General features: G+C 28.7%; 1 protein-coding gene across 1 annotated transcript in view; it reads left to right on the plus strand.

Moving 5' to 3' along the window:
* LOC129918142 (uncharacterized) overlaps positions 1–22,223 on the plus strand; it is a 61,453-nt gene that overhangs the window by 17,616 nt on the left and 21,614 nt on the right. The gene's annotated exons all lie outside the window — the stretch shown is intronic.

Raw genomic sequence — 22,223 nt, forward strand, 5'->3', positions numbered from 1 at the left:
GCTCAACAATAAGTATACTTGATGAGTCACAACTATTAGAAATTCCGAGAACTTTAATGAAAGTTCCAAGCAAAATTAAAACACTTAATCACGAAAATACAATAAAATTTGAGATCATAACTGAAGTACCAGTAGAATTCAATGAAGATGAATCTACTATGGCATGGAAGTTGATGAAAATACAAAATAATAAATTTGTAGGAATTATAGGTCAAAATTTATTAAAACCTATTGGAGCGACATTATACTTAAAAGAAGGATATATTGATATAAATAACAGGAAAACGTATTTTGAGAATTATGATAGTGAAAAGAAAGAAACTAAACGTATATATGAATATGAAGAAATTCACACTCTAGAGTATTGCAACTCAACGCAAATGAGTCAATTAATAGATGAGAACTTGAATTTTGAAGAAAAAAAAGAATTAAGAAAATTTATTGATGAAAATAAATACGTTTTTTATAAAGAAGGTGATAAACTTACTTCAACAACACAAACTATGCATAGCATTAGGACAGAACATGATAATCCTATATTCAGCAAAATATATAGATACCCTAAAATTCACGAAAAAGAAATTGAACGCCAAGTTCGAGATTTATTACAACAAGGTATAATAAAAAAAAGTGTTTCCCCTTATAATGCACCTATTTGGGTAGTCCCAAAGAAAATAGATAATTCAGGTGAACAAAAATGGCGAATGGTAGTTGATTACAGAAAATTAAATGAAAAAACCATCGAATTTAAGCATCCTATACCTAATATCGACGAGATATTAGATAAATTAGGAAGAGCTCAGTATTTTTCAACCCTTGACCTTGCTAAAGGTTTTCATCAAATAAAAATGAATCCTGCTGATTCTGAAAAAACAGCTTTTTCAACTCCATATGGACATTACGAATGGTTAAGAATGCCATTTGGTCTGAAAAATGCACCAGCCACTTTTCAAAGAATGATGAATGAGGTTTTGGAAGGTTTAATAAATAAAATTTGTGTGGTATATCTTGATGATATATTAATTTTTAGTACTTCATTACAGGAACATTTAGTTAACCTTCGATTAGTTTTTCAACGTCTAAAAAAATATAACCTTAAAGTGCAGATAGATAAATGTAATTTTCTTAAAAGAGAAACAAAGTTTTTAGGGCATACAATTACAGACAAAGGTGTGAAACCAAATATAGATAAAATAGAAGCCATAGAAAAAATACAACTTCCTAGTACAACTAAAGAAATTAAATCCTTTCTAGGAATAACAGGGTACTACAGGAAATTTATCAAAGATTATGCAAAAATTGCACAACCCATTACCAAGTTTTTAAAGAAAGATAAGAAAATTGATAAAAATGATATAAATTATATTAAAGCACATCAAGAATTAAAAAATGCACTTCAAACAGAACCGGTACTTGCATATCCAGATTTTAATGAAAAATTTTTATTAACAACAGATGCATCCAATTATGCCATTGGAGCAGTGCTAACACAAAAAGGGCATCCAATAACATTTATAAGTAGAACTCTCAATGAACATGAAAGAAATTACAGTACAACAGAAAAGGAATTACTCGCCATAGTTTGGTCAGTAAAATATTTACGACCGTATTTATATGGTAGACGATTTGATCTTAAAACAGATCACCAACCATTAAAATGGCTACAAACAAAGAATTTAGGTAGAGATATTTCACCCAGATTACAAAGATGGATACTTCAGTTAGGAGAATATGATATGCAAATCGAATATTTAAAGGGTACAAGCAACACTGTAGCAGATTTCTTGAGTAGAGAAATTAAAAATGAAGAAGAAATAAACATGTTAGAACAAGAATCAGTTAAAGCTACAATACATTCGCAGCATGAAGATCTAAATGATCACTTCCCAATTAAAGATAGTGCAGTGAACATATTTAAACAACAAATAATACTACAAGCAGGAAACGGACTTAAGAAAAATTCAAACTTTAAAAGAATACATATAGGAATAAATGAAATAAATAAAGATAATTTTAATGATCTTATCATACCATTAATAGAAAAAATTAATACAGGAATTTATACTGAATTAACAGACAACGAATATAACATACTTCAACAAAAATTAATAGAGTTATTTGGAACAAGAATTAAATTTTATAAATGTGTATACTTTGCTAAAGACATAGAAACAGAAGAGGAAGTTATTAAACAAATAAAATTGTATCATGAAAAAGAAACAGGTCATTCAGGAATTGAAGAGAACTATAGAGGACTTAGAACAAAAATCTATTTTAAGAAATTAAAAGAATTAATAAATGACGTAATCAACAGTTGCAATATTTGTAAACAATCTAAATATGATAGACGACCAATTAAAGAAAAATTTCATTTAACAGAAACTCCAAAAGACATTAATCAGATAGTTCATTTAGACATTTATTGTATTAACAAAACAAAATACTTAACTTCCATTGACAAATTTAGTAAGCTAACTACAGCTACATACGTTCCAAATGTTTCTCATGAAACTCTAGAAGAAACAATTCTGCAATATTTAGCTACAAATGGTAAACCAAAAAGGTTCGTAATGGATAATGAATTTAACTTTCCAAGAATTATAAAATTATTAGAAGACCTTGACATAGAAGTACATTTTACTAAACCGAACAGTCATACAGGGAATTCAGACATTGAAGTCTTTCATAGAACATTAGCAGAAAAAATTAGAGCACTCCTTAATGGAAAAATTAACCCTAGTATACATGAAATTCGAGTAGCTGTTCACAAAGCTAATCTCTTTTATAACACTTCGATACATTCAACTACAAAACAAAAACCATATGAAATACAAAAAGGCAATGTAGATAAAAATAAACTTTATGATCTAATGATCAAAAACAAAGAAAAAATAATCGATAAATTAAATACCAATAGAGAGGAATATAGTGAAAATAGAACGGAAGGATTTGTTAAAAATTCTAGAACAGATCGTCATAAAACAGCACCAAGATACAAATACAATAAACTTGAAGATCAACACACGAAGAATATCCAAAAGGAAAGAAAGAGTAAGCAAATAAATCAAGACAATTTAATCAAAGCGAGCCAAACGAATAGAAAAACCCAGAGAAGAGTTTTAGTTAAAGCACAGATCCAGAAAGAAGAGGACGTAATATAACATGATGAAAAGTTTAATAATTTTCGTGGCTATCTTTAATATAGTAAGCACTAAATCATTAATTGCCGAAGAAATAACAAACAATAACGGTTACGCGATAGTTAAATATGATGAAGTGAATATCGTCAACAAATATAATTCAGTTTTACATATAATAAATTTAACGGAAATAAATGTGTTATTGATCAAAACAACTAAACAATGGTTGGAACAAAAGAATTTTATAGTGAAGTCACCAGAAGACATTGTTAAGACAATATATATAGACAATGAACTAGATTTAATTCAAGAAGAATTAAAAAGCATTAAAGGTCATAAACCCCATACACGAAAGACAAGAAGTCTTATAAACATAGGAGGAAGAGTCCTAAACTTTTTATTCGGGACTATGGATGACGGGGATAAAATAGAAATAGAAAACAGATTGAAAACATTAACTTCAGATAATCTTAAACTAATAATGAACACAAATAAACAGGTAGATATTAATAACCAACTCCAACAAGAAATAGAAATAGTTAAAAAATTGATTGATACAAAAATAAAAAATAATTCTGGTTTTGTAAAAGAGTTTAAAGTATTGGAAAAAAGAATTATAATTCTAGAATATATAAGAACAGTTGATAAGTTAAAGGCAATTATAGAGAAAATACAAAATATTATACTGGCAAGTAGATTGCAAATAATGACGGAAAGCATATTAACGGCAAAAGAAATAGATTATTATGATATTGATTTATTCAAACTTAAAAATATTAAATTATCAATAAGCGAATACGATAACGATCTTTTAATATTCGTAATCCAAATACCTGATAAGATTTATAATTTTGATAAATATTTTATAACTTCCATACCCAATGAGGAAAATATGGAATTAAATATAGAAGATGAAACCATTGTTAAAATAAATGAAACCTTTTATAAATATTGTGAAAATACAGAATTAAAACATTTAAAACCTTATGTTAATTGTATTAATAAAAACAATTGTTTGAAAAGAAAAAATAAAAAAATAAATATTGTAAAGGAACTTAAAAAAGGTACATTAATTGTTAAAAATAGCGATCTTAAAATTAAAAACTATTGCGATGAAAGAAAAATAATTCAAATAAAAAGAAATGTGTTAATTAATTTTGAAAACTGTAATATTAAAATGGGTGACACAGAATATGTAAACAAAAATCCAATTGTAAAGCAACCAATAAATATATATATGGAAGATACGTTCAATTTTACTGAATTTGATTTAAAAACTGAAGATTATAATTTGACAAGAATTGAAAATATTAAAAAAATAGTAGAAAAAGTTTCAGATCAATCACATATTCATTTTGGTGTAAATGGATTTGTAATTCTCATAATTTTTGCTATACTTATAATTTTATATAAAAAATTGTTTCAGGAGAAACAAAAGTCAAAGGGGGGAGGAGTTATAGAATTACTTCCCAATATAAACAATAATAAAAACATACCAAGCATATTTGCTTGAGTACAATAAATTATAAGAATAAGTATCTCCATTAAATTAATATAAACAAAGATTTTTTAACGATCGCATTTCTCAATCATAAATTAATATAAACAAAGATTTTTAACGATCGCATTTCTCAATCATAAAAATGAATCACTCTAAGAAATTGTCAATGATTCAAATTCTAAACAAAACATTATATTATGTATCTTTACTGTGGCAATGTATTCATGTAGCATTGCTGCACAGTTAAATAAAGTATAAAAGGGGCTTGCATAACAAGTCACGAATAGATTATAGTTCGAACATTCTAATATAGCGGATGATTTCCCCCCACCAGTGGTAAGGGATCTGAAGCTTGTGAATAAAATATTAAAAATAAAATTGTGTTTTATTTTGATTCCTTATTTTTTTTTAAAATTGATCCCGGAGGATCAAAAACAAAATTCGGGCGGAGACCTATCAGGTTTTGTAGAGCTAGTCGCACTGATTGCGAAACGGTATTTGAAAATCCCCTAACACCCCCAAATTCTGGAGTTACGGGCAAAAAACGGATTTTTGGACCTTCACCCATTGAAAAAATTCTAGCTTCGACAATTTTTTACCCATTTTCGATTTTTTTACAGTTTCTGACAGATAAATAAATAAATATACCTTTTCAACAATGTATAAAACATGTAACTCGGTTAAACCACTTAGAATTTATAGGCTGTCAAAGTTCAAAAATTCCATTTTTTTCGTCATTTGCCCAACTTCGGCATCAATTTAAAGTATATGTTTTCAAAACAACATGCTATTTAAAAAATATATTCTAAAACTATATCTATTTCTCAATCAATCGAGGTATTTTTTATGAAAATCACTTCAAAATTGACTTAGAAAAAAAATTTTTTCAATTTCAACCCAGATACAGAAATTCGAACTTTTAGGTATAGAACAAAAATGTTGTTTCGGCACGTAGTAGGATAACTTGGGCGCCAAGATTTGATAACGGGTTTTTGTAGAGGAGCTCAATACAAACATTTTTTTCTTTGAGAGGGGGGTCTATCTCCCCCCGTTTAGGTGGGAGGGGCATTTTTCTAAAAAAAAATTATCAAAATAAAAAAAAAATATTAAAAAACAACGGGAACACTAACAGTAATAAATGATACCATTTCCGAAAGGAAAAATTCTACATTTGATGCTAATTTTTCAATCAATATAATATAACCAACAGTTTTTGAAATAATCGATTTCAAAGTTAAAAATAGGCGAAAAAAAAATTTTTAAAAACTCATTTTATACTATTTTTGTCCAGACTGTGAATTTTAGTAAAAAAATTACTCACACAGAAAACTGCCTCAATTGATTCCTTATCGAACAGTGAAAACTATATGTTTCTATGTCTTCTAGTTTATGAGAAAATTGAAAAATAAAATCAAATAAAAACAAAAAATATTTTGAAAAAAGAAAAATCTGATAAAATAATTTTTCAATTTTCTCAAAAATTAAAAGACATAGAAACATATAGTTGTCACTGTTCTTCAAGGAATCAATTGAGGCAGTTTTCTGTGTGAGTAAGTTTTTTACTAAAATTCACAGTCTGGACAAAAATAGTAAAAAATGAGTTTTAAAAAATTTTTTGTTCGCCTGTAAAACTGTAAAAAAATCGAAAATGGGTAAAAAATTGTCGAAGCTAGAATTTTTTCAATGGGTGAAGGTCCAAAAAACCGTTTTTTTCCCGTAACTCCAGATTTTGGGGGTATTAGGGGATTTTCAAATAAAGTTTCGTAATCAGTGCGACTAGCTCTACAAAACCTGATAGGTCTCCGCCCGCGTATATTTTGAAACCTCATTTTTGTAACACCGTGTTATTGTTCTATAAATAGTTATTTTCTCAGTTGTCCGACTTTTTTTGGTAGTCATAGGCAGTGCATGTTACTTATATCATATGTAACATGGGATTAACACATTGGAATAACTTTTTGCTATTCATATTTCTTAGTTGTGATATTTCTTAGTTTTTGATACGATAATACTGAAAAAAATTTTTTAATATCGATTTTCATAGCTTGGGTTCGAAAGGGTATTCATTAAATCGCGTAAAACGTAGTAAACGTGGTAAAATGGTAAATGTGGTAAATGAGTTGTCAAATATTTTATAGAAAAACTTTACCAAAATATGGCAAACTTTTCTGTACAATTTTGTGTGGTGTACAACTCAAGTCAAGGATGGGTGTTTTCGTAAACGTATTAGACTAACAAAAGGATCTGCAATTAAGAGTAAATAAAAGCACAGATTTTAAATTTTAATGTTTTTTTAGGTTTCTAAATACGAAATGCTTAATTTTCACCAAATATGCAATATTTATTACAGGAACAACATTCCACATGTATTTGCGGTCGTCATAACATTATTTTAATATCAGGCGAACTTATGTTTTTAAGGGCCAATTTTTCAATAGTCAGTTAAACAGTCAGTTAGCACTTATTCCTCAAATAGAGAAAAAAATCAATTTTTCAACAGCCGGATATAGCTTATTCCTTTAATAAAACATTTATTAGAGGAATAAATCTATCTGCTTCTTTCAGAGACGAATAAAAATTATTCTTAGGAATAATCTCAACAAAAATAGTGTGTCAATTGTCAAAGCTGTTTTAAAGAAAATATTGATGAAATGGTTTTTTTTGAGATTATAAATTATTAAGATGCTTTTTTTCACAAATTTAAAGACCACTAAATTAAAGACCACGTTTAAAAAATATAAGGGAACACAAGAAAACAACATTAATTATGAACAAAAATGACGTTTAATTTTGAATATTTTTGAATTTGACATTTTTTTTGTTATTCTGTAGAATAGAGTTTTTTTAATTGAAAAATTCAATTTTGTTATCTGATTGTTTATGAGCCTAATAACTTTATTCGTCGAACAATTAACTGACTGTTTATTAGAAGATTGAAAAATCGGCTCTAAATCAATTAAATCAGCAAAAGAGATCGATGATAATCTTTGAATATAAATGGAAAAAATGTGTAAGGAAAATAATTGTTTGAAAACCATAGTAACACAAGCAACAGCTAGTCGTATTCCTGTATAATACTTAAATTTCAAAAAAATTGTGTCGCCAACAAAATTTGGATGCAGAGTTATACTTTCAAAATAAATTGTCCGAAAGAGTATAATGTGAATGAATTTTTAAGCTATAGTTAATATGAATTTAAATTGTTGTTGGATTTTATTTTCCCAGGATAATTTAGGCTCATTTAACAAAAAAATTTTCTTATTGAACACTTAAATGTCAGCGCTGGCGTTAAAACTACAAAGGGCAACATTCGTGACCCGTAGTTTTTTTGTTTTTAAAATTAGTTTTATTTAAAACTTTTTTTTTTTTTTAGAAAATCAAAGAATGTAAAATAGAAAAAGGTGATTATTATACACGCATATAAAACTGTTTCCTTTCCTGTTGCACAAAAGAAATAAAATTTATTGACAAATATAAACCGCGTAAAGAGAAAAAATGCAAATAAGCACTATGCACCCTTGTAGAAAATGTTGCTTTTTTTTCTATTTCCTATGGGGATAGAAAGTATTATTTAAATTTAGATTTTTGTTTCTACGAAATGTTGGTAGGTATGTTTTGTGTTGTTTTATTTTGACTGTGATTTTCTCTTTACTGTGTTAGTCTTGTTTGTATATAGTTGACCCTTTTCGGGTCTCAGTCTTTAGTCGAGATGAGGAATCTATTTCTATTAAAACAAATATCAGAATACCACAGTAAAGTTTAGACATTTTTACTTGCTCAATAGGGCAAGTATTGGTTTCGTGTAAAAAAAAAAATTCGAGGTTTTAATCAAAACTAACATTACGATGATGGAGAAGTCCGAAAAAGTGGTTTTCGTCATGACGTCCGTCGGTCTGTGCGTCGGTGCGTCGCACGGTTGTCCAAAATGACTTATCTCGTTGCAAAAATCATAACTTTTGAACGGATTGAGTTAGCGGTACAATTTTTTTTTTTATTTGAAGGACATTTCTAGGGCTGTTATACCAATGAATTTCAATAAAATTATTTCACAGGGTGTTTCGGAATCATCGGCCAAAAACAGATTTTCTTTAAAAAAAAAAGTTTAAATTAAAATTGGTATGCCATTTTGTAGAAATCACTAATCCACATTTAAAAACAAAATTTCAAAAAAATACAATGTCCCGTTTTCGAAAATTTTATTTTTCAAAAAAAAATTTCAAAATTTTTTTAAAAATCCAAAAATTATTTTTTTTGAAATTTTATTTTTGGCTTATATTTGAGTTATATAAGTGCTTCTTCACAAAAAGTTTCGTTGAAATCGAATAAGCCGTTTTGGAGAATATCGGATTTGAAAAAAAACGGTTTTATGGCAGGTACCGTAAAAAATCCATTCGGTTCCATTCATTAAGCCGAATAGGGTATGTGTACCAATCAATTGTTGATTCAAAATAAAAATATTTAGCTGCGCATGCTTGCGCACTGCCGAGATTTTGTACTTTGAAAAAAAATGAAGGCAGAAGGAACAAATTTTCTTTAAAAAAAAAGTTTAAATTAAAATTGGTATGCCATTTTGTAGAAATCACTAATCCACATTTAAAAACAAAATTTCAAAAAAATACAATGTCCCGTTTTCGAAAATTTTATTTTTCAAAAAAAAATTTCAAAATTTTTTTAAAAATCCAAAAATTATTTTTTTTGAAATTTTATTTTTGGCTTATATTTGAGTTATATAAGTGCTTCTTCAAAAAAAGTTTCGTTGAAATCGAATAAGCCGTTTCGGAGAATATCGGATTTAAAAAAAACCGTTCTATGGCAGGTACCGTTAATAATGATTTTCCAAAAAAATTTTTTTCATTAGAAGATAGACCTTGTTTTCAAACTTACATTTGAATTTTTTAAACAAAATCGTTGGAGCCGTTTTTGAGCAATTACAGCTTTACTGAAATTGGTGTATGACAAGTACCGTTATTTTTGGCCCAAAAAAATTAATTCCAAAAACACCTCTGGAGGGTCTCCAAAAAATGCTACATACCAAATTTGAAGTCAATCGGTCCATCCGTTTAGGATGTAGATCCTTATACAGACAGACAGACAGACGGACTTCCGGGACCAACTTTTTTGGCATTCTCTATAATCGTAATATCATGGAAAAGTGTAATCTGAACTTTTTTTAGATGTGAATTAGTGATTTCTACAAAATGGCATACCAATTTTAATTTAAATATTTTTTTTTTTAAGAAAATCGGTTTTCGGCCGATGATTCCTAAACACCCTGTAAAACAATTTTCTTGAAATTCATTGGTGTAACAGCCCTGGAAATTTCCTTCAAATTAAAAAAAAAACTGTACCGCTACCTCAATCCGTTCAAAAGTTATGATTTTTGCAACGAGATAAGTCATTTTGGACAACAGTGCGTCGTCACAAAAAGCTGTACATGAAGCTGCAGCCTAAACGGGTTGAGGGATTTTCTTGAAATTTGGTACAGATGATTTTTTTGTAATTTCCAAGGTTGGTTTTTTTTTGTTTTTTAATATCTCGCTTTAAACGTATACCTCCCATACAAAGTTTTGGAGTTATTGCAACTTTCTCGAAAACGGCTCTAACGATTTTGATTAAATTTAACATACGTAATGCTGTTTGTAGTTCTAACATAACTGCGTTTTTAGTTTTTCTCAAAAAATGCGGATAGTGAAAATATGACATTAACTCTTTTTTAAATCGCGGATGTCGGCTCTTCCCGTACATCTTAATGGAGTTATTGCAATTTTCTCGTAAATGACTCTAACGATTTCGATTAAATTTTACACAAGTAATGTTATACGTAAATCTAACGTAACTGCATTTTTAGTTTTTCTCAAAAAATACGGATAATGGAAATATGACTTTACATTTTGTTTAATCTTTGATGTCGGCTCTTCGCGTACACCGTTAATGAGTTATTACAATTTTCTAGACTAAATTTGACATACATAATGCTTTAAGTGATTTTAATATATGTAGCTAATTGCATTTTTTGTTTTTGTCAAAAAAAACACGAGTAACAAAAATATGGCGTGAGAAAAACCAAAAAAAAAATAATTTCGTATTTTTGTATTTCTTATGAAATTCCTTAAAAAAATCAAATTTTAACTAATTCAAAATTATTTTTTTCTAAATCTTTGACATAAAAGCTACTTTTATCATAAGAGCAAGTACGTGCGGCCCCAGTCGTGCATTTTATTTTTATATTTAAATGAAGTTCAAAGACTGTTGTAATGAGACAAACTGGAAAATTTTTATTTTTTTAGCATATTTCAGTAATACCTAAACTCAAAATGAAAAAAAAATTATCTATTTATAATTTAAATCTAATTTAAAGTTAAGGGTGTTTTTGGTGTTTTTTTTTCAGAAAAAATGTAGCGGGATTCTATTTACTCAAAATTTAATTTAACTAGGTATGTTCAAGGAAAAAATCTTTTAAGCAAAGATAAAGTGTCTTACATTGTTTTATAAATCATTGTTTTAGTTAATTAATTGATTTTTTCTGTTGATATAAAAAACATTCAAGATTCTAAGCAATATAAGAGCAAGTGATTTAGTCACCCATTTAATATATTTCATTTTAAAGATACGCTACTATTTACTACTAGTCACTTACGCTAGATAAAATGTTCCTATCAGTGAATTTTTCAAGAGGTTTCTGTCGTCATTTCCTGATGTTTTCATTCATTCTTGTGATAAAATCTTTTGTAGTTAAGCTAACATTATGTACTAAGATAATGAAAATAAATAATTTTTTTTTCGAGACAGTTTGTCCATTTTTACCATTTGATTAAAATTGCAGGTAATTAAAACCGAACTACACAGATTTCTGTTTTTATTCGTGAATTTTTCAAGATTGGCTCTTATTATCTATGACGATGATTAGCGAAAGCTCGATTTAAACAAAAAATAAAACATATGTACATCTCATTTCGAAATTAAAAAAGTGGTATGATTTTAGAATCGACATAGTTATAGGTACGGTGACCATATTTCTAGAAGCGAAACCCGAGACGGATAAAAAATTTGTTGGAACGTCTTGAATAATGATGATTTTCAAAAAATAAATATGTTAAAAATTTAGCTGGGTTCTTTACACTTCCATATGTTGTCCATTATTCGAAAAAAAACTTTTCCTGGTATAGCTTTTCAACCTGGCTGGAACTAAAAAATTGACGAACAATTTTAAAAACTAATTCTAGTCTAGAAGCGAAACGAACATTTTCATATAAAACCAGCACAACGAAATCGTAAACGAAAATTTTGCTTTTCGTTGCATATTACGCAGCTTAACCAACGAAATTCTTACCAGTGCTAGAATATTTGGAGTTTTCTGTCGTTTGTCACTCACATTCAGAAAAATTTTCGTTTTGCTTCAGCAGCGTAGGTACTAGGCTTAATGCTTTGATCCGAAAAATTAGAAAAATTTTTAATTTCCAGCCACTGTTTTCTTGTTCTTGTACAATTAATTGGTTTAAATTTTGAATAAAAAAATCAGAGAATGTGCAAATACGGGACAAATTAAAAAATACGGGACACTTATACGTCCGGGTTATAGGTGAACTGTCTCTAAGCCAATTCTAAGTTTAGAAGTTAGGTGTATGTTTTGTTACCATTCATTTTTTTTGTTAAAATCGAGTTTTGCTAAATTCTATTCTATTGCTAAGGGCCATTGATTTTAAGTTGTGATCGTATAGAATTCAAACAAAAAGCATTCATTCTTTTAATTTAATGATCTAATGACAAAAATTACACTGTGCAAGTTAAAAAAAAAATTTGAGACAAGTGCGCTGTTGACTGTTCCCCCCTATTTCGGACCTGAGAAATTGATTGATATAATTAGTTTTTCGATTTAACGGTAGGACTTCAATAATTTTAAGCATTTTGCCCGGTTTAAGGTAATTTTTCTTGTTTATATTGCTATTTATTCGACTCAAACGTTATTAACTACCAGCATAAAACAAATAAACAATTTTATGCAATTTACAGTAGGTTTGATTATGACCGATGAACATTTTCAAAAATTTGTCATTAATTCTTTAACTAAAACTAATTTTATATTATTTTTTCTTTACAGTGCAGTATTATTACGGTTGTAATTATGCCACTACTAATCTTTTTTTAAAATAGGCAAAGTAAAAAAAATTAATGACGATAGAGGAGATCACCATTTTTTTCAATATTTAGTGTGTTTTCCTTTTGTTGCAAAAATGCCTTTATTTTTTCGATAACTCTGTTTTTACCTGAATGAGTTGTTGTTCCGTACTGTATTTAACAATTTTAGCAAGTTTTTATTGAAAAAATTCAAAAAATTTGGATTTTTTGCAGTGTTATCGTTTTATTATGTTTTAGTGGAGTAACTAAAGCAAATTACAGTTCCAATTTTGATAATTTCTGTTCTTAAACGTTGGCAATGAAAAATACTTTAAAATCTATGTGTTAAAAATTGCCGGTGTTGCCGTTTTGTTTTTTTAAACTAAAAATAAATTTTTTCAAAGCTTTTTTTTAATTTCATAAATAAAATGATGTTATAAGGATTATTTAGATTATTTACAAAAACAAATTATATAGGAGTGAAGGATAAGATTAATTCGTTTAGGCGGTAGAAGCAATTTTCTCACAAATCGGCTTCAAATGTAAAAAAAAATGTATTAAAACACAACGGCAACACATTCGTTACTAAGATATACATTTTCACAAAGCCAGTAGTTTATGCTGGTAGTAAATAACGTTTGAACAGAAAAAATAGCAATATAAACAAGAAAATGACTTTCAACCGGGCAAAATGCTTAAAATTATTGAAAAAACTTCCGAAAAAAATTGTGTTCGAAGTCGTACCGCTAAATCGAAAAACTAATGATGCCAATCGATTTCTCAGCTCTCAGGTTCGAAATAGGGAGAAACAGTCAACAGCGCACTTGCCAAAGATTTCGACTTGCACAGTGTTATTATTCTCTGTAATAAATGCCCAATCTTAAAGCAATAATAAGATACAACTTTATTGTTAACCCTTTCGGAGCCAGCGTTACTCTCATGTAACATTTTTTTAAAAATTCGTAAAAAATATTAAATTAAACAATTTTTTAGGTTTCGATGGCTTAATTGAAAGATAATAATGCTTAGTTACTAGATTATTACAAAAAGTAAGTCAAATATCATACCTTTAATTTTTTTGTTTCGAAAAAGGGACTGAAATTCACATTTTTTTGTTTTTTGCAAAAAAATTTTTGAAAAAAAAGATATAATAAATGTTAATGCAGAAAGTGTTTTGTTTTTTTTTGCTTAGAAGAAGTAGCATACATTAAAGTTTCATAAAAAGTTATTTTCTCAGTTCTCCGACTTTTTTTGGTGGTCATAGGCAGTGCATGTTACTTACATGCAACATGAGAAAAACACATTAGTTTTGCTATTTATTATTTTGGAAAATAACTTTTTGCTATTCATATTTCTAAGTTGTGATGTTTTTGACCCGTTAATACCGAAAAAACATTTTTTAATATTGATTTTCATAGCTTGGGTTCGAAAGGGTTAAGAAATTTGGTTCCGTTTTCTGTGAAAATATTGTTTTATAGGTTTTGATGATATGCAAGCCTATTTATTAACTTAACCTCATAGTCGCGTCGTGTCGCATTGCACTTTTAAGGTTACTGGATTCAAAAATGTTTGGAGTTCGAGTACCTTATCGAAAAAGTTATTCAATTTGGGTCATTAAGCCTTAAAGAGCAGGCCAAAGTTTATAATCTTTTTATAATAATGAAACAAAAGTCTTTTTTAAATTTTTGTTTTCTTAGCTTTATATCTTAAAACTAGGATAAGGGCTTCAAAACTCTTTTCGTTTTGTAATTTCTAAATATGCATTGTAATTATTTTGATCGAAAATAAAAAAAATGTTAAATTTTTAATTGTTAAATTTAATGTTTTTTGAAACACCACTTTTTGCACAATTTTTCGACTAAAAATTGTATAGAAAAAAGAGTTTAAAGGACATTAAACCAAATTCAACAGTTTCGAAATATATTTGTTAACTTAAATTCAAAAACTCAGCTGCATCATTTTACATCGAACTGAGCAAGAGGGATTGATGAAGTCAGTCATTTTATTCTTCCTTTTTTTTTTTCAGGTGTAAAAATAAAATCTTGGAAAATGCTAGTTCTTTGTTATGTGTCTGCAGTATTTAATGATTTTGTGATTCTTGGGTAAATTCGTGGTTTGCTTTGATTACACTTGTATTTAAAACTTACACGTGTTCTTGTGTAATTAAAAATTAAATACAAATCAAAAGTTAAAAGCTTAAATTTCCTGAACCACATTGACTATGGATTTGTATTTCCTATTTTAAGATCATCATGTGCATAATACCATTAACAGAAAATTGTTATTTTGAGTCCTTCCGAGCAGATTACGAATAGGTACAACAACACAAAAAATATAGAATCACTTTTCAGTTTTCACCCTTATTTTTTGTCGCACGCCATATTGGTCGTCAACTCTTGTTTTGTTTACACAGAACCAATACCAATACTCGCCCTTTATTGAAAGCAAAAAATAAAAATCTCATAATTTAATGAATAGAAAACCACTACAACTGCAAATTTGTGTAAAGAACTCAAGAGAACACAGTCCTGCAGGATTGCAGCAGTACCTTTAATAAAAGGAAACGAAATAAGCGAAATAAAATCCAAAATTTACTCTTTCATGACACTTTGACATAAAAATTTTGTCTTCTTTTTTCTTGATAGAGTAGATCTCAATCAAAGAGCGTGTGTAGGTTTATACCAAAATACATACAAATACATATTTAATGCGAGTAGCTTTCACATTACATCGATAAATGTATCTTTGTTGAAAGAAAAAAAAAATCCAGACAAATCGTCTCTAAATATTGTATAGGTAATCTACCTGATGTTTAAGAAACCTGTTTACAGGAGGAATGTATTTTGTTTAATTACCATAAAGAAGATGCTATGGCTACCTTAAAAAAAGTCAAGTACAAAGGTATCAAGTATTAGGATTGTCCCATCTGCGAAAAAGGGCGGCATATGTTTTATATTTTCGTGTATATTTTCTCACACTTGTAGGTATACAGATGTAAGTAATAATACGAAAATGGAGTAAAAGAATACATGTTGATAGAATTAATAGAAGACGCCTAACGAAATGATTTTTTGGTGAATGAAGAGTTGTCCTTTTACAAAATATTAAGTAAAATTGGTAACAATTAAATATTTTAATAACTACATAATGTAGTAGTATCTAGCAACCGGCTATCGGGACCGTTTACCCGGGTCCCGGCCAGCGTTACCGTTAAGCGACTTTAGTCGCTATTAGCGACCTTTTTGAAGCCTTAGCGACCAAGCGACGACTTTTTATTTAAAGCGACCTTTTCACTAATTTCATAATAGCGACTTTTTTTTTCTTTCTAAAAATTTTATTTCTTTTTTAATTCTGAACATTTAGAGCTTCAAATTTGTGTTTCTTTTTTCGTTCTGAACGTATTCTGAGCTTGTTCAGAGCACCATCGATGGACTCAGAATAAAATAACTGAGCAGACCGAGTTGAATGCTGAACACAAGCATTTAGCGAGTAAAATTGAAAAAAATTTCAAAACTAATAATATAATAATCGGTCTAGTTTTTTTATTTTAAAATTTTATTTCTTGTTTCTGTAAAAGTAAATTACAAGTAAATAGACAAATGTTCAGGTGTGTTTCAAATATAATTCTGAGCGCTCAGAACAAGCTTTGTTCAGAGGCTATTCAGAGCGTGTTCAGAATGTTCTGGCTCTGTTCAGAGCTTTTTTTTGAGTTATAAAAGAAAAACGCCTACCCATAAACTCATCCATTTCCATACCCACCACCACAGTACACAAACACATAATAAGGTAATATCTTCCGAACGTTGTTAAAATTTGCTTGTCAAAAATAGGCACCAATCTGTCAGGTCGGCCTTTAATTTTAATATTTCAATAGCAGTAAACAGGAAGTTTGTTTTTGTTTTAATTTATAAAATGTCATTTGAAACAATTATAAATAGAAAAATAACAATTTTCTACTTTTATTTAAAACAATTAAAAATAACGGTAGCTGTCACTATTCTTCAAACTGACATTGGTCGAAGATATTACGCGTATAGCCGAACAAAAAGAGGGAGTTTTCAATGGAATTTGAAAGGGAAAAAATGTGTTGGAAAGCTTGAAGGCCTTTTTTCATTTAATATTTTATTTTTGTTCAAATTAAATGTTTCAAACTTCAAATGTTACGGGCCAAGCGTAGCTTTCAACTAAATTTAAGTTCCTAAAATGAAGACTGTTTTTTTTAGTTTATAATTTTGTTATTATTTTTGTTGTTAGTAAAAAATTTGTTTCAAGACAACTTGTGTTTATTTTTCTATGTAAAAACATATGAAAACGGTTTAGCGACTTTTTTTTGTCAAATAGCGACATTTTCGACAAAAAAGCGACTTTTTTTCAATTTTTCAGATTAGCGACCTTTTTTTTCTGAAAGCGACTTTTTAAGCGACCTTTCAAAAATTTTCAACGGTAACGCTGGTCCCGGCTATATGTGGAATGGGCCTAAGCAGTGGCGTATCCAGAAAAATATTGGGGGGGGGCTGAAAAATTTTACAAAAATTTTTGATAAGGCAAATGTACTACAAATTTGTCTCTTTTTTATTCATCTTTGATCGAGAGAAAAGCGCTGTGCTGCGGTACTAAAAGTCGTATAGTAGCATTTTACTGCTCCCGACAACTTCGTACTACTGTCTCCTTTCACATTCAAAGTAGCTATTTTTCCAAGTTCTTGTATCCCAAACATTTTACACAAACAGCAAGGTGTTTAGTAATCTTTAAAAAAAAAAACACTTTTTTGTTCGAACTTTTTCATGTGCTGAATTCAAAACTGTTTACAGATTTATTCCTATCACGTCTAGTTTTTGAGCTATACTCATCACTTTTTTCGGTATAAATGCCCATATTTCCGCAATTCGACCGAAAGTGAACTGGCATCACTTTTCAATTTCACGTGAAATTGATCTTCGATCGAATTCGAAAACTTCGAAAATGCTTCGAACTGTCAAAACTGAAGGATCATCCATTTTTATTTTGTTTCTAAAGTTAAATTACTGCTACTTTGAACATGGATGCAATTTTATTGGCAACTTTATTAAGCAGAATTTAAAAGAAAAAATAAGAAGTCACATTTTGCGAGACATATGAAATATGTAAGTGAAAAAAAATATAAGTTTTGATAATATTTTGTCCAAAAATTGGAGATTCATTGAAAAAGATACCAAGTTCACGAGCAGAAACAAAGCGAATTAAATTCGATCAGAAAATCGAAATGAGCGAAAAAATGTAGAACACCTAATTTCACTATCGGCAACGCAAGTGAATGCTCAAAAAGTGAAATGCAGAACGAAAAAGTCTCAAAAACTAGTTTTCAATGAAATATTCTTTTGATGTTTAATCCGAAATATATATTTTTTAATAATATGTTCCTTTTTTAATACAAATCAGAAGCACAAACTGGAATTTGCTTAAATAAACCATTAGTTATGTTGACCACTAAGATATTGAGATATAAAAAAATTTGTATTTCCAATGTCTTTGAGAAAAATATTATTTTTGAAAAAAAGTAATATACTCAAGACAATAAAATACGACGTGATTGCATAAGAAGCTTTGCAAAATTTAACGGTGATGTTATTCGACGTCAAAACAGCAAACGCATTATTTGAATAATTCTGAATTGGACTTAAATCCTGAAAATCCTAAACCTCAACGTGAACTCAGGCACTTACTCAAACAAACACAAAAAACCATTTTATAATTTGGAGGGGGCTCGATCATTTGAGCTGCCTCTAAATCTCTACGATTTACGAAGAAGTTTCAGTTAATCATGTAGATTATGATGAAATCAGCTAAATAGTAACCTGATTTTGGAGGCTTGGGGGGGGGCTTGAGCCCCCTGAGCCCCCCCCTCAATACGCCACTGGGCCTAAGGGTATTTCCATTGTAACGGGTGTGACTTTATTCAGAAATACTTCATTTTTTGTTCCTGATTTGTGTGCTATTCACTTAAAAAAGGTATTTAGCAGCTTCAACAGCTAATGTTTTTGGTAATTTGTAAACATATTTTTAAAATAACTTTTTGCTAAGCTGTCTTTTAACGTCACAATATCTTAACGGGTGTGACATAAGAATTAATTCAAGCTGCTTCGGTGACTCTTGTAATTTTTTTTATATTTGTGCCCCTGATTATGAAAGTGGACTAAATCACTTTTTGCATTGGCTAAAGAAAAACTTACATAATAATTTTCTTATAACGATTTAATTGTATTTTTTTTATGAAATCACTAAAGGAGCAATATAGAAATTTATTTACTGCAGTTTCGCTTTCAAATAAACATTACCCCTTAAATAATAATTATTATTTTTAGGCTAGATTTGATGGCATTTTTAGGAGCGACTTAGTCCACTTTCATAATTAAGGGCACATTTATGTATTGTAATTTTGTAAGTGAATTTCGCATTCAAAGATTGATTAACATGCCAGGAACTGCCATTTAGTTTGTTTAAAAGATTATGTAAGAGTAAAAAAAAATTCCCGGATACACAAGTCAAATTCTACAATTTTTAAAATGTTTTTGAATTTTTTGTGTTTTTCTATAAAATGTTTGAAACTTTCCATCCATCTAGTTCCTGTGGTCTTCTGACTATCTTCCCACTTTACAATTTTCACAAAAGAAACAGTTTTTAATACACGAATATTCGTCAAAGGCTTCAGGGCCTTCAAGATTAAAACCGCTTTTCTTTTTCATAATGTAGGTACATTAAACTTGCATCATTTCATTACATAACGATTTTTCACATTCCGAAAACTAATTATAAAATCATAAATACTTAAATGAACAGATTTTGAAATAATTAACATTTACATAGGTATATGTGTTTGAATACAAAATAATTCACACATTTTAACCACATTTTTCACCACAAACATTTATAACATTTCAAATTATTTCTAGCATTTAATCTTCACTTAATGCAGTTTTTAAATCCGTTTAAGTAAAAGTGAATTTTTTTTCACTTAAGCGGGGTTCGTTTAAGTGAAAAACCCAAATCAGTGAAAGAGGTATTGTGACATCTTACCGTTTCTTTTAAGCGGGTTTTACTGTACTACCTAAGTAGTTCAATATTGTTTGTGTTTGTTAAGGACAATGATGTACGTGACATTGGAGTGCTTCAAATGCTGATTTTAATCTTCCTGGAAAGATATCAGTAAAATAGAATGGACGAAAAAGCTCACGTAATGGTTTTGAAAACAAATAGGTATGTATTTAAAAAATTGAGAGTAGGTAATTTCAATACCTTTAAGATCTGTTCAAGTAAAATCATACTTTACAATCTTCCGTTTTTAAAAATTGAAATTTTATCATTTTTATCAGTCTTTTTCAACTCATCATTAAAATCTGTATACTCGTTACATATACGCAACACTAAATTTTATTTTAACCAAAAAATTATGGTTTGTGGAATGTTAACCTTTTTTTCACATTCCCCTTCAATTGGTTCAATACCCTTTGTGACGCATACAAAAATGGTTTAGCCACGAAATTTTAATGATTAAAACATAAACAGTAAATAAGATAAAAATAATTTACAACCACAACAAAACAACCACATTTACTTAAATAAAAAATAAACAAATAAATAAAAATGTTATTCAAAGCGAGTATAGAGGTATGCCATTCAATTTTCAATGTCGAATAAAACAAAGTTCAACTTCTCTTTGTACTAGAGTATGAAATTCATTAGTAGTAGATAGTTGTTGTTGTTGTTGCTTTTGACAGTTAGCTCATCAACAACAACTTAATTTTGCAGTCAGGGTTTTTGTTTTTTTGGATGAAAAACCTTGACTAAGTGACAACAACTAACTTTCTTCTATCGTTGGCCAATTATGGTTTCTTTGATAAAATTATTTAGTCAAATTTTTTTTACCAAAAACTACTTGATTCTTTAATTTGTTTACTGAAAAAATAAATTTTGATGTATTACTCCGAAATTAAAGCTTTATTTGTTATCATCTAATTTGTTTTTCTGCCACTACCTGTTAGATTGGATATAAATGACACAGAAAATGATCATTTTTAATCCTTGAGAATTAAATATAAGCAATATGCCTCTTAAAGTACAACAACAATTTGCTCTTTACTTCACTAATGATGACATTGAGTAACGACAACGACACCCACCTCCTCAACTTGTTGTGACATCAAAAGCTTATTTCACACTGCTGTGGCTTTGTGCTTTATCAATAGCCGGAAAGTGAGCTTCCACAGTTTGTATTGAAAGTCTGTTTGAAAGTCAATTTGAGATGGCGCACTCTCTTCCCACAACAGTTAAGACACTTTATTCGCTTTTATATTTCAGTATACTTAAATAAAGAAAGCTTAAAAATATATCCGCTCCATTTAGTAACATGTTTTTATTTTAGTAGGTAATATGAATTTTAAAGCATTTTTTTCAAAGAAAAAGGTCATATTTAAATTCGTACATCGAACAAAATTTATTTTGTAAAAAATGTTGTTTTACCTGCAGACCAAAAGCTGATTTTGGAAGTGAAGGTATAAAATAAGTGTGAGTCCCAAGATTTATAGATTTGTGCCCTGATAACGCTGCTGCCTTAGGGATTAGGGGTGTACCTAAATAGAGTTATTTTACCAATTAATACTTAGTATACGAACAACTTAATTTTAATATGTCAATTAAAAAACTTTTAGCTAGATGTTAGTTTTTGCATCGATTTTTTTAATAATCGTAATGTAAAAGAAATTGTTTTCTATAGAATCACCACCTTTTTTATCGATAGCTTCGCACTTCGATACCAACCAGATTTTTGACGTCAATTTTAATAAACGACAACAAATAAATACAGACACATAAATAATAAATACTTATGTCATTGAATTGGATGGGCTTAAAGAAAAAGAAATGCAGTATCTCTGTTTCTCTTTTTGCTTCCTAGGGTATTTAGTACAGTGCATTTATGGGGGAGAGTACGATAACTTAGGCGACAAGAATTGTTTGTTAACGATATTTTTTAGAGGAGTTCAGTTTAGGGGGTCTATCTATTTTTTTAAAATATGACGAAAAATAAAAGAAAGTTATTAGAAACAACGGCAACACTACAGTTAAAAATTATACCTTTTTCAAAAGCCAGAATTGTACACTTAATTTTAATTTTTAAATCAAACTATTTATCAAATTAGTTCTCGAAATAATCAATTTCAAAGTCAAAATTTGTGAAAAAAAAAAATTAAAAAAAAAAACACATTAAATATTATTTTTACCAAGACTGTGAATTTAAATATGAAATTAATCGATGGAATAATAAACTGCCTCAATTTATTTCTTATCAAATTCTGAAAACCATATGCTTCTATGCCTTCTAGTTTTTGAGAAAATTGAAAATTAAAAAACTACCTTTTTATCAGATTTGTATTTTTTAGCTGTTTACATAAACATAATGCTTGCAAGAAGTACTTTTAACTTTTAAGTTAAAA

The sequence above is a fragment of the Episyrphus balteatus genome, chromosome 4, assembly GCF_945859705.1.
Source record: "Episyrphus balteatus chromosome 4, idEpiBalt1.1, whole genome shotgun sequence".
Lineage (NCBI taxonomy): Eukaryota > Metazoa > Arthropoda > Insecta > Diptera > Syrphidae > Episyrphus > Episyrphus balteatus.